This window comes from Macaca thibetana, chromosome 19, assembly GCF_024542745.1.
Source record: "Macaca thibetana thibetana isolate TM-01 chromosome 19, ASM2454274v1, whole genome shotgun sequence".
Lineage (NCBI taxonomy): Eukaryota > Metazoa > Chordata > Mammalia > Primates > Cercopithecidae > Macaca > Macaca thibetana.
Window position 1 is genome coordinate 6,534,682 of NC_065596.1, and position 12,616 is coordinate 6,547,297.

Here is a 12,616-nt window from a genome sequence, read left to right on the forward strand (position 1 = left end):
TCACACCTGTCATCCCAGTACTTTGGGAGGCCAGGGTGGGTGGATCACTGGAGGTCAGGAGTTCGAGACTAGCCTGGCCAACCCGTTGAAACCCCGTCTGTACTAAAAACACAAAAATTAGCTGGGTGTGGTGGCACATGCCTGTAGTCCCAGCTACTTGGGGGACTGAGGCAGAAGAATTGCTTGAACCTGGGAGGCAGACGCTGCAGTGAGCCAAGATCATGCCACTGCGCTCCACAAAAATTTAAAAAAAAAAAAAAAAAAGAAGAAGAAGTGGAAAGGTCTCAAAGGAGGGAATTATTAAACTGACATCTTCAGGAAGAGAAAGTGCAAGCTTTGTAATGAGCGAGGGGAAGAGCTATCTGGGCAGAAAGAACAACACGTAGAAAGGCCCTGAGGTGCTGGGTGCGATGGCTCACGCCTGTAATCCCAGCGCTTTGGGAGGCCAAGGCGGGCAGATCACCTGAGGTCGGGAGTTCGAGACCAGCCTGTCCAACATGGAGAACAACCATCTCTACTAAAAACACAAAATTAGCTGCACGTGGTGGCACATGCCTGTAATCCCAACTACTTGGGAGGCTGAGGCAGGAGAATCGCTTGAACCCTGGAGGCAGAGGTTGCAGTGAGCCGAGATCACGCCATTGCACTCCAGCCTGGGCAACAAGAGCAAAACTCTGTCTCAAAAAAAAAAAAAAAAGGGCCCTGAGGTGACAATGAACCTGTTGTAGACCAGTCGTGGTGGCTCACTCCTGTAATCCCAGCACTTTGGGAAGCTGAGGCAGGAGGATCGCATTTTGAGATCAGCCTGGAAACACAGGGAAACCTATGTTTCTACAAAAATAAAAATAATAACAAAATAAAATTACAGACATGGTGGCTTATGCCTGTAATCCCAGCACTTTGGGAAACTGAGGCAGGATGATCACTTGAGTTCCAGAGTTTGAGACCAGCCTGGCCAACATGGTGAAACCCTGTCTCTACCAAAAATATAAAAAATTGGCCAGATGTGGTGGTGCATGCCTGTAATCCCAGCTACTCTGGAGGCTGAGGCAGGAGAATCACTTGAACCTGGGAGGCAGAGGTTGCAGGGAGCCAAGATCTTGCCACTGCACTCCAGCCTGGGTGACAGAATGAGACTCCATCTAAAAAAAAAAAAAAAATAGTTAGCCGGGCATGGTAGCTTGTGTCTGTGGTCCCCGATGGCTGGGAGGCTGAAGCAGGAGGACCACTTGAGCCCGGGAGGTCGAGGCTGCAGTGAGATATGATTGCACCACTGCACTCCAGTCTGGGCAACAGAGTGAGACTGTCTCAAAAAAAAAAAAAAAAAAAAAAGGCGGGGCCGCTGCTCATGTCTGTGATCTCAGTGCTTTTGGAGCTGAGACAGGAGGATTGCTTGAGTTCAGGGGTTTGAGACCAGCCTGGGCAACATAGTAAGATTCCGTGTCTAAAAAAATACAAAAATTAGCTGGGTGTGTGGTGGTCGACCCAGCTACTCAGGAGGATGAGATGGAAGGATAGCTTGAGCCTAGGAGGTTGAGACCACAGTGAGCTATCAGGGCACCACTGCACTCCAGCCTGGACAACAGAGCAAGACCCTGTCTCAAAATAAATAAATAAATAAATAAAGCCAACATCAGCAGCTGAATCAGGGCTGATCCGGGGTTTCAGAGGCCTTGGGGCCACCATACAGGTTCTGCCGGCCCAAATCAGTCCCAGCACACACCAGCCGCCGCTGCTGACCGTCACACAGGCTTAACACTTAGACTCAGACTCAAAAGTGCCCCAATCAAGCCACTGTCTGCTTCCCACATTGGCTGAGATCCACGGATCCATGTTCTAGCACAGGCAACGGGTGTCTGCGCACATGCCTCTGGGCAACGCCACAGGTGGCCCAACACACACACACACAGGCACACGCAGGCGGGTCCAGCTGTATTCCAGGCCGCCTGCAAACACGCAAACACACACGTGCCTGCCCACACCGCCGCAGCACGCGCAGAGACTCAGGAAGCGCAGCAGGGGGCTCCCACGAGAGCCAGTTTCCTGTTTTCAAAGAGGCTGGGAACTGCTAACGGCATGTTCCAGACAAGCCTACCCCTCACCCGCTGCCTCAGCACCCCTATGCTACCCCACAGACGCTGCACCCACTCTGTGTGCAGTCCTTACCCTGACATACAGCAAAGTCAAGCTCCAGATGACGAAACTGAGGCTCAGAGGGGCGCGGTCCTTTGCCCACGGTCACGGTCACACAAGGAGGAAGAGGTGGTCCCAGAGCCCAGACCGGGAGCTCCACCCTGCATCCCTCCTAAGCACCATGGCCAGGGGCCAGGGGTGGGGTGGGGGGTGGTGCGGTGGTTCACCGATGGGGACACGCCCTCTCCTGCCTGGACTGTGGCCTGGGCCTGGTCCCTTCTGGGTCACAGGCTTCAGGGGTCATAAAGCCCCAGGCTCTTCTGCCTCATGTACCCAATCCTCCCTATTCACCACCCCCTGCCCATCCTGCCTGTTTGTGTCCCTAAAAGAAAGCGCTGGCTCTCAGCCCCGGTTCAAGGATTCACGTGGCCTGGTTCACCTGTATCACAAATATTAACGGACAACTGCTGGCCACCAACAAAGCAGACCCGGTCCTGCCCTTAGGTGGCTTGTAGGTGGGAGAATTGAGCACAAAGACAAATAAACACATCTAAGCCGGGCAAGTGGCTCACGCCTGTAATCCCATCACTTTGGGAGGCTGAGGCGGGCAGCTCACTTGAGGTCAGAAGTTCAAGACCAGCCTGGTCAACATGGTGAAACCCCGTCTCTTTTAAAATACAAAAATTAGCTTGGCGTGATGGCGGGCGCCTGTAATCCCAGCTACTCAGGAGGCTGAAGCAGGAAAATTGCTTGAACCTGGGAGGCGGAGCTTGCAGTGAGCCAAGATCGTACCACTGCACTCTAGCCTGGGCAATAGAGCAAGACTCCATCTCAAAAAATAAATAAATAGCCGGGCGCAGTGGCTCACGCCTATAATCCCAGCACTTTGGGAGGCCCAGGCGGGTGGATCACCTGAGGTCAGGAGTTCAAGACCAGCTTGGCCAACATGGTGAAACCCCGTCTCTACTAAAAATACAAAAAAATTAGCTGTGCATGGTGGCGTGCGCCTGTAATCCCAGCTACTCAGGAGGCTGAGACAGGAGAATCGCTTGAACCTAGGAGGCAGAGGTTGCAGTAGGCCAAGATCGTGCCACTGCACTCCAGCCTGGGTAACAGAGCAAAACTCCATCTCAAATATTAAATAAATAAACACATTTGCAGATGCTTCTCTATGCTCCAGCCCCATGGGGCCACTGGGGTGGCTGAGGACACGCCTAGCTCCCACCTGCCTGCTGTGGTTGTACAGGCGGTTCCTTCTGCCTGGAATGCCTTTCCCTAGTTCCTCTTCATCCATCAAAGCCCCAACTCCAATGCCCTCTCTTTCTGCAAGGCCTCTCAGGACCCTCCAGCCTTCAGCCTTCCCTCTGGCTCCACCCTGATTCCACGGGGATCTGGGGTTATGTGAGTCCTGCTCTGCTCTTCGCCAGTGTCCTTAGGACTCTCTGATCCACTGTCCTCATTATGCGTCCAAGATGATTTTCCTTACTTCTGGGCCTTCTTCCAGGGAGTCTCCAAACTCGTAACATGATTGGCCCAGCCAGGATCACGTGCCTACCCCTGACCCAATCCCTGTGTCTGTGATAACAAAAGGCTCTAATTGGCCAGGCCTGGTCACATGACCACACAGGAAACCAGGAAGTAGATCTGGGTCTTTCTGAGCCTCAGAAAGTAGGGCAGGGAGCCGGGCATCATGGCTCATGCCTGTAATCCGAGCACTTTGGCAGGCCGAGGTGGGCAGATCACCTGAGGTCAGGAGTTTGAGACCAGCCTGGCCAACATGGTGAAACCCCGTCTCTACTAAAAATACAAAAATTAGCTGGGCGTGGGGGCAGGTGCCTGTAATCACAGCTACTTGGAGGCTGAGGCAGGAGAATCACTTGAACCCAGGAGGCGGAGATTGCAGTGAGCTGAGATCGTGCCACTGCATTCCAGCCTGACGGACAGAGTGAGACCCTGTCTCAAAAAAAAAAAAAAAAAAAAAAAATGTAGGGCAGATAGACATTCCCCCAGACCCCTGTGCTAAGGACTTAGGGGATCCCCTTGCCTGTACCATCTTGGCTGGGGGGCCTTGGCCAAGTCACTTGTTCCCTGTGTCTCAGTTTCCCCACTTGTCAATCAGGCCCAGCAGGGTTGAAGTGTTGGAGCACAGAGTGGTCCATCCCCTCTCTGATCCTTCTTGGGCCAAGTCCTTTTTACCCCGCACCCACGCCCTCATCTCTTATTGTTGTCTTCTGTGGATCCTCCCAGATAGGGCCGCCCAGTCCAGATCAGGCCACCCAGCCCAGCGTGGCAGGCACTGATGGCCACCGGCTGAGTCACCATTTCCTCCTGGCCCCTTGCCCGGGCCCGATGCTTTCTGGGGACTTTCCTGAACATCAAAAACAAGGTGTGGGGGGTGACTCCCGGGTGGGGGAAGCGAGGGCAGAGACGTGTGTGTTTGGATAGGTTTGTGCATATCTGGCGTGGGTTCAAAGCCCACATCTGGGCCCCACCTGTAGGATCCGGGACATAACCGCATCGCCCTAGGAGTTGGGGGACCTCACATGTGAGCACCCCATGAACACCACATGCCCGGCTGCTTGTGCCCGAGTTCACTGGCTGGTTTTTCTGTGTTGCAGAGAGGCTTAGTGTGCGTGTGTGTTTGCACGTGTGTGTGTACATCATGACTGCCCTGTGCCTGGAGCCCAGTGACAGAGAGGCCCAGCCCCTCGCTCAAAAGGTGCGTCTGAACTCCAGCCGCCCCTGCCCCTCAATGCACCCAGCCCCTCTCTCAGAAAGGTACATCTGGTGGAGAGAACTCCCTGGGCCAAGGCAGGGGGGCTTGGAGAATCCTGGTGCATTGGGGTGCAGGGGTGGTGGAGGCAGGGCGAGGCAGGGGTGGGGTAGGTCAGGAACTGGGGAGCCACATGGGTGAACCTGGGTGGGCTGAGCTTTGGGAGGAAAAGATGTCAATTGTAAAAAGCTTCACTGAGCCGCCTACTGTGTGTTCGGGATGCTGGGACACAGTGGGGCCCTGGTGTAATAGACACCACATCAACAAACGAGTGAATATGTAACCCCGGGGAGGTGGGGAGGACCAGGAAGTTAAATGCACTGGGGCAGCAGGAGGGGAATTCGGGGTGCCCTGGCCTAGGGACAGAGGGGACTTACTGAGAAGGTGATGTGAGGTCTCAGATGTGCAGGCGGAGGAGGTGTTGGGGAGATCTAGGGAGACGGAGTGCCAGGTGGAAGGCACGGCTGGTGCAAAGGCCCTGAGGTGGGCACGAACTGGCAGAGGGGGTTTGGCCTCATTCAGGAAGGTCTAACCCCAGAGCAGGACGGGGAGCCATCAGGAGGCTGTGCTGGTGGGGCCACCAGGACAAGCTGTCCTGTAACTAGAGCTCAGCAGGAATGCGTCCCCCTCCCACCCCTACCCCCACCCCACCCCTGGCGCTCTTTGCTTGGGACAGAATGTGCTGGGTGGAGAGGCTGGCGGTGGCCGCGCCTGGTGGCTGGAGCGGGGAGGCTGGAGGATTCCTGAACAGTGGCCCGGCAGGGCTGGGCTCCCTGCCAGCATGGGCGGGAAAACAAGCGGCAGGCGCCCTGACTGCTTGTCACCCCTTGTCCCCCAACTGGCCGGGCCAGGGCAGGCGGCAGAGATGGTGAGAGAGTCAGGGACCCAGAGAGATAGAGAGATGGTGGCCAAGAGAGATGGTGAGTCAGAGACAGAGGGAGACAGAGACAGAAGTACAGAGGCAACAAGACTGAGAGACAGAGATAGTAAGCAAGAGAGACATTGAGAGAGAGACAGAGATGGGAAAGAAAAGATGGTCAGAGTCAGAATGAGACAGACAGAGACCTTGAGAGATAGAGACCTGGCATTCGACTCTCTGCATGGGGGACACGTCTGACTCTAGGGGGTCTTGGGAGCAAGTGCAAGGGGTGACACCTCCACCCCCATCAGAATCTTCACCCGAGCTGGGCACGGTGGCTCACGCCTGTAATCCCAGCACTTTGGGAGGCCAAGGTGGGCAGATCACCCGAGGTCGGGAGTTCAAGACCAGCCTGGGCAATATGGTGAAACCCTGACTCTACTAAAAATACAAAAATTAGCTGGGTGCGGTGGTGCATACCTGTAATCCCAGCTACTCAGGAGGCCGAGGCATGAGAATTGCTTGAACTCGGGTGGCAGAGTTTGCAGTGAGCCAAGATTGAGGCTCTCCACTCCAGCTTGGGCAAGGGAGTGAGACTCCATCTCAAACAAAACAAAACAAAAATAAATAAATAAATAAATAAATAAATAAATAAATAAATAAAAAGGAGGCGTCTTCATCCACATCAGAGTAGGCAGAGCAGCAGTCCCCCAGTCACTTAGTCAACCACCCTCATGCCTGCTATATGATGCTGGGGCTGGGGTCAGAGCCTGGACCTGGCCCTGCCCACAAAGCGTCAGACAAATAAAGGAACATCTAGGTAGTAATTTCAGAGCGTGATGAGGGCTAGGAAGACTACAGAACAGAGAGACAGGAGAGGGAGTGATGGAGTGGGTGGCAACTTTGGCCAGGAGGTTGGAGTGGCTCTGAAAACGTGAGGCCAGAGGGTAAAGAGAAACCACCAATGGGGGAAGAGCCTTTTCACAGGGGAAATAGTACATGAGAAGTCCCCAAGGTAAAAATCATCTTGGAGGGCCAGGCGTGGTGGCTCACACCTGTAATCCCAGCACTTTGGGAGGCCGAGGCAGGTGGATCATTTGAGGTTAGGTGTTCAAGACCAGCTTGGCCAGTAAGGTGAAACCCAGTCTCTACTAAAAATACAAAAATTAGCTGAGCATGGTGGCGCGCACCTGTAGTCGCAGCTACTTGGGAGGCTGAGGCAGCAGAATCACTTGAACCTGGGAAGTGGAGGTTGCAGTGAGCCGAGATTGAGCCACTGCACTCCAGTCTGGGCAACAGAGAGAGGCTCTGTCTAAAAAATAAAAATAAAAATAAAAATCAGCTTGGAGTGTTTGAGTAGCAGACAGGGAGGGATGGGGAGCTGGAGGGAAAGGAGGGCAGGGGGTCTTACGGGCCTATAGAGGTGCGAGGTTTGTTGTTATTATTATTATTTAAGAAAAATTCTTGCTGCGTCACCCAGGCTGGAGTACAGTGGTTTGATCACAGCTCACTGCAGGCTAGACCTCCTGGGCCAAGTGATCTTCCTGCCTCAGTCTCCTGAGTAACTGGGACCACATGCCATCAGGCCCGGCTGATGTTTACTTTTTTTTTTTTTTTTTTTTGGAGAGATGAGGTCTCACTCTGTTGACCAGGTTGGTCTCAAACTCCTGGCCTCACGTGATCCTCCCACCTCAGCCTTTCAAAGTGCTGGGATTACAGGCATGAGCCACTGCGCCCGGCCTTATTTCATGTTTGATAGAAATTGACCACCTGCCTTTGGGCTCCCTGGGCCCCTCCCCGGGAAGTTCAGGAAGTTTCCTGAATTGGGACTACCTGGGCCAGCTTTATCCTGGTTGTCGATCATCTGAACCGGAAAGTTCTCCTTCTGTCGGGATCAAGTTCCCCATAGCTGCAGACTCAGGAGTCCTGAGGACACCGGGCGTCTTGTCCTCCCACCCCCGCTGGGCGGAATCTTTTGGTCGCACTGTACCCACATCCCTTGCTGGAATAAATACCGTAGACTCTCCTCTGTTTGGGAACATGGATCTGGAAACTGATATCTTATGTCTTGCACACCCCGCGTGACAAAGAACTCGTTTCCTACTGAGACTGTCAGTTTGGCTTCTAGTGACTATGTTGTAGGAACGCTTCCCCTCCGCCTGGACTCTGGGACCTCCCACATATGGCATGCTCCAAGCTCGATGCCAGGTCAAAGGAGGTCTCGGTGGACCTTAGGACCAGGGGTAGCAGGAAAGGAGGGCTCACCCTCAGGCCAGAGGAAGGAAGTGATTGAGGACTGTGGCAGGGTGTGAGGGGTGGGTGTCTCCCAGAGTCTCAGATGACAAAACAGGCTCAGACACAAGGTGACCTGCCTGGAATCACACAGAGAGCCAAGTCCTAATGCAGATCTCCTCGTGTCCAGTCCCTGGGTCCCCCCAGTCCTCATCCCTGGCTCCTGGCCCTGACAATGGCCACTCCAGCCTGCCAGTTAATTTCTGCTGCCTTGGGCAGGCTGACTGGGACATCCTGGGGTATCAGACTAGGGTTTTTTTTTTTGAGACGGAGTCTTGCTCTGTTGCCCAGGCTGGAGTGCAGTGGCACGATCTCAGCTCACTGCAAGCTCTGCCTCCCGGGTTCACGCCATTCTCCTGCCTCAGCCTCCTGAGTAGCTGGGGCTACAGGTGCCCACCACCATGCCCGGCTAAGTTTTTGTATTTTTAGTAGAAACGGGTTTCATCGTGTTAGCCAGGATGTCTCGATCTCCTGACCTCGTGATCCGCCCGTCTCGGCCTCCCAAAGTGCTGGGATTACAGGCATGAGCCACCATGCCTGGCCCAGATGAGGGTTTCAATAGGGCCTTGCCCAAACTTGGAGGGGCATGAGGGCTTAGGTGGGACAGGTGGAGCTTCAGCGGGAGCTTGAGGGGCACAGTATCATGTGGCCTGAGGGGGGCATGGACACTGGAGTCTGAGGGGCAGTGTTTATATATATATATATATATATATATATTTTTTTTTTTTTTTTTTTTTTGAGACGGAGTCTCGCTCTGTAGCCCAGGCTGGAGTGCAGTGGCCGGATCTCAGCTCACTGCAAGCTCCGCCTCCCGGGTTCACGCCATTCTCCGGCCTCAGCCTCCCGAGTAGCTGGGACTACAGGCGCCCGCCACCTCGCCCGGCTAGTTTTTTGTATTTCTTAGTAGAGACGGGGTTTCACCGTGTTATCCAGGATGGTCTCGATCTCCTGACCTCGTGATCCACCCGTCTCGGCCTCCCAAAGTGCTGGGATTACAGGCTTGAGCCACCGCGCCCGGCGTTTATATATATTTTTTGAGACAGGATCTTGCTCTGTCGCCCAGGCTAGAGTGCAGTGGTGCGATCATAGCTCACTGCAGCCTTGACTTCCCAGGCTCGAGTGATACTCCCAACCTCATCCTCCTAAGTAGCTAGAATTACAGGTCCACACTGCCACACTTGGTTAATTTTTTATATTTTTTGTAGAGTCAGGATCTTGCTATGTTGCCCAGGCTGGTCTCAAACTCGTGGGCTCAAGCGATCCTCCTGCTTTGGCCTCCCAAAGTGCTGGGATTTACATGTGTGAGCCACTGTGCCTGGCCCAAGGGGCAGTTTTGACTGCTGGCTGTCTCAGTCCTGACTGTGGGACCCTGGGTGGGGCATCTCTCTTCCTTCCTTCCTTCCTTCCTTCCTTCCTTCCTTCCTTCCTTCCTTCCTTCCTTCCTTCCTTCCTTCCTTCCTTCCTTCCTTCCTTCCTTCCTTCCTTCCTTCCCTCCCTCCCTCCCTCCCTCCTTCCTTCCTTCCCTCCCTCCTTCCTTCCTTCCTTCCTCCCTCCCTCTTTCCTCCCTCTTTCTCTCTGCCTCCCTCCCCCACTTTCTTTTCTTTTCCCTTCCTTTCCCTTTCCTTTCCTTCTTCTTTCCTTCCTTTCCTTTTTTTTTTTTTTTGAGAAAGGGTCTCACTCTGTCACCCAGGCTGGAGTGCAGTGGCACGATCTCGGCTCACTGCAGCCTCTACCTCCCAGGTCCAAGTGATTCTTCTGCCTCAGCCTCCTGAGTAGCTGAGATTACAAGTGCCTGCCACCACAGCTGGCTAATTTTTGTATTCTTTTTAGAAGAGACAGGATTTCACCATGTCGGCCAGGCTAGTCTCTCTCTTGAGCTCACTATCCCCACCAGTAACTCCAGAAGAATGACAGCCCCATGCCACTAGGGCCACCTAACAGCTCCGTGGGTTTTCAAAGAAATCCTTGAACACGCGTGTTCTTAGCAGCAAGATTCACTATAGCGAAGCCATGGAAACAACCCGGGTGTCCATCCGCGGATGAATGGCTAAACACAATGTGGTCTGTGCAGACAATGGAATATTATTCAACCAGAAAAAGGAATGATACATGGTACAATGTGGATGAACCCCAAAAACATGCTGAGTGATAAAAGCCAGACACAAAAGGCTACATGATTCCATCGATGTGAAATGTTCAAAACAGGCAAATCCATAGAGACAGAAAGTGGATTAGTGGTTGCCAGAGGTGGGGGAGGGGGAATGGGGATTAATCACTAGTGGGGACGGGGTTTCCTTTGGCAGGGATAGAAATGTTCTGGAAATAGATGGTGGTGATGGTTGCATAGCATTGTAAATAGCCAGGTCGGTTGTGGTGGCTCATACCTGTAATCCCAGCACTTTGGGAGGCTGAGGCAGGAGGACTGCTTGAGCCCAGGAGTTCGAGACCCACCTGGGAAACAAAGGGAGATCATGTCTTTACAAAAAAATAATCAGCTGGGTGTGGTGGTACACACTTGTGGTCCCAACTACTTGGGGGGGCTGAGGCAAGTTGATCTCTTGAGCCCAGGAGTTTGAGGCTGCGGTGATGGGGCCATTGCAGTCCAACCTGGGCAACAGAGTGAGACCATCTCAAAACAAAACAAAAGAAACATTATGAATATACTAAATGCTACATTGTAAAGTATACTAAATTGAACACTTTCAAATGGTGAATTTTATAATATGTTAATTTCACCTCCATAAAAACAAATCCAGGGTTAGGCATGGTGGTTTACGCCTGTAATCCCAGCACTTTGGGAGGCTGAGGCAGGCAGATCACCTGAGGTCAGGAGTTTGAAACCAGCCTGGCCAACAGGTTTCTATTTTTTATTAAAAAAATAGAAAAATGGCCGGGCGCGGTGGCTCACGTCTGTAATCCCAGCACTTTGGGAGGCCGAGGCGGGTGGATCACGAGGTCAGGAGTTCGAGACCATCCTGGCTAACATGGTGAAACCCCGTCTCTACTAAAATTACAAAAAATTAGCCGGGCGTGGTGGCGGGCGCCTGTAGTCCCAGCTACTTGGGAAGCTGAGGCAGGAGAATGGCGTGAACCCGGGAGGCGGAGCGGAGCTTGCAGTGAGCCGAGATTGTGCCACTGCACTCCAGCCTGGGCGACAGAGCGAGACTCCATCTCAAAAAAAAAAAGAAAAAGAAAAAGAAAAATTAGCCGGGTGTGGTGGCGCATGCCTGTAATTCCAGCTACTTTCGAGGCTGAAACAGGAGAATAGTTTGAACCTGGGAGGCGGAGGTTGCAGTCAGCTGAGACCAAGCCGTTGCACTCCAGCTTGGTGACAGAATGAAACTCTGTCTTAAAAAAAAAAGAAAAGAAAAAAAGAAACCCCGTCTCTACTAAAAATTCAAAAATTAGTCAAGTATTGTGGCAGGCACCCGTAATCCCAGCTACTTGGGAGGCTGAGGCAGGAGAATCGCTTGAACCCAGGAGGCAGGAGTTGCAGTGAGCTGAGATCACACCACTGCACTCCAGCCTGGGCGACACAGCAAGACTGCCTCTAAAAACAAAAAACCACCACCAAAAAAAAAAAAAAAAAAAAACCTACAAAAACCAAACCTAGACTCAGGTAACAGGATGTTCCCGTACTCAAGCGGCTCCTCCCAGCCCCAGCCCGCCACTCTCTGAGGATAGAGGAGTTCTGTGCTTGGCTTCCACTGTTTAGCCTCCACTCGCCTCTGAGACTCCCACAGGGAGTGCAAGTAAGGGGCCCAGGGCTCAGCTCCCACCCCAGCTCAGCCTCCTCATGTGTCCTTGGGCCAACCCCCTCCCAGTCCTGGGCCTCAGTCTCCCCTTCTGAATCATGGGCCCCTCCGCTTTCCTTGGCCAGGAATTTAGTCTCCAAGATAGTGACCAGGAATGGCAGTCCCAGTTCCCTCAGCAGCCAGACGGGGGCGGAAAATAAACCAAGAAGCCCGGTTTCTTTCTCCACACATTTACTTTTAAAAAATAATTGTACAAAACAATGATTTCTTAAGGCATATCAGAAATGCTGAGTTCCAGCCCGGGGCCCTGCCCCAGCCAGCGCTGGCACCCTGCAGTTGGGAGCTTGTCCAGTGGCCCCCTCGAGTGCTCTTCTCCTCCAGGACACAAGGAGCCTCCGGGAAGCACAGTAGTCCCCGGCTGTCACTTTAGGCTGACCTCTGTCCCCAGGTATGACGTAATGTTGTCACTGTCTTGAATTCTTCATCATTTAACGGGGACCCCAGTGTTTTCACTTTGCACGTTAGGTATCTGGTCTTGCCTGTCCTACCCTGAACCTGGGTTCCCTGGGCCATGGAACACCCAGGCAGCTCCGATGCTCCTGGGTACCTGGAGGAGCTCCCAGGAAGTCCAAGCCTGCGCCAGGAATCTCTGGCTTTCAAAGTCTTCAAAGGCTGGAGCGGCTGCCCCTGCCACCCACAGACCCCACATAGCTCCGACAACCTGCTTTCCTGAACGCCTCGTTCCTGGGTCCTTTCACCCACCGGACCTCACTGTGTGGCCTCAACTTTCAGGCACCTGCCCTC

The 12,616-nt window shown here is 53.3% G+C and overlaps 1 protein-coding gene across 3 annotated transcripts in view; it reads right to left on the reverse strand.

The window, feature by feature from the left end:
* Positions 1-12,026: 12,026 nt before the first annotated feature.
* Positions 12,027-12,616, reverse strand: part of ARRDC2 (arrestin domain containing 2) — a 12,646-nt gene continuing 12,056 nt past the window's right edge. For all 3 annotated transcript variants that reach the window (XM_050769695.1, XM_050769696.1, XM_050769694.1), the window contains exon 8: positions 12,027-12,616. This exon is cut by the window's right edge and continues 602 nt beyond it. The gene's annotated coding sequence lies outside the window, so the exon portion shown is untranslated.